This window comes from Budorcas taxicolor, chromosome 19, assembly GCF_023091745.1.
Source record: "Budorcas taxicolor isolate Tak-1 chromosome 19, Takin1.1, whole genome shotgun sequence".
In the NCBI taxonomy this organism is placed as follows: Eukaryota; Metazoa; Chordata; class Mammalia; order Artiodactyla; family Bovidae; genus Budorcas; species Budorcas taxicolor.
Window position 1 is genome coordinate 44097464 of NC_068928.1, and position 824 is coordinate 44098287.

The window sequence follows — 824 nt, forward strand, 5'->3', positions numbered from 1 at the left end:
TACGTATGTGAAATCTTTATGTAAACTGTAGACGCTCTATCTACAAGCGTTAGGTTTATTTTGTTATTTATTATTGAACCCCTAGGAATTTCAAACTAGCTCAGTGTGAAGAATCACTAAGACGCTACTGCTAGCCCCCAGCTCGCTGGCTATTAAACCTCAAAAGATCTCAAGCCTATGAAAAGTGGACAGATGAAGAGAGAGACAGAGCAGAGTGAAAGACAAAGGGGAAGAGAGAGGTTGGCCTAGCTAAGATTGTCCTCCGAGGGCCTCCGTATGGCAGTCTCACAGCTCTTACGTAACTTTAGGGGCGGGGCCAACAGGAAATTTAAACCGAGCCCGCGGCCGAGGGCGCCTAGAGAATAAGCTGTAGTTGCAGAGAAGCAGTCGGTGACCGGAGCTTGAAAGAGCCCATGGAGCCCGCGACTGGGATACGGCGGCCTTGAAGGAGTACGGAGACTGGGAAAGAGCAGAGAATTGGAGGAGGGATCCGGGAAAGGGTACGGATGCTGAAAAGGGGAAGGAGGGATAAGAAGGAAGGTGGAAAGGGTCAAAGGAGTTAAAGAGGGGTTCGGGGTTGGGAAGTGGGCACAGGAATTGTGAAGCAGATAGGTTACGGGAGCTGGGAGGGTAGAGGGACCGGGGAGGAGTCATAGGAATTGAGGAGACAGAGGTCTAAAGGGGCGGAGAGACTGGGGGAACAAGAGCCTGGAAGGAGGCGCGGGAATTGAGAGGGGATGTGGGTTGGGATGGAGTTGAGTCTTGGGGTTCCCGGGAGCCTCGATGGAAATTGTGCAGGATTTGGGAGTTTGGAGGAGGGGATG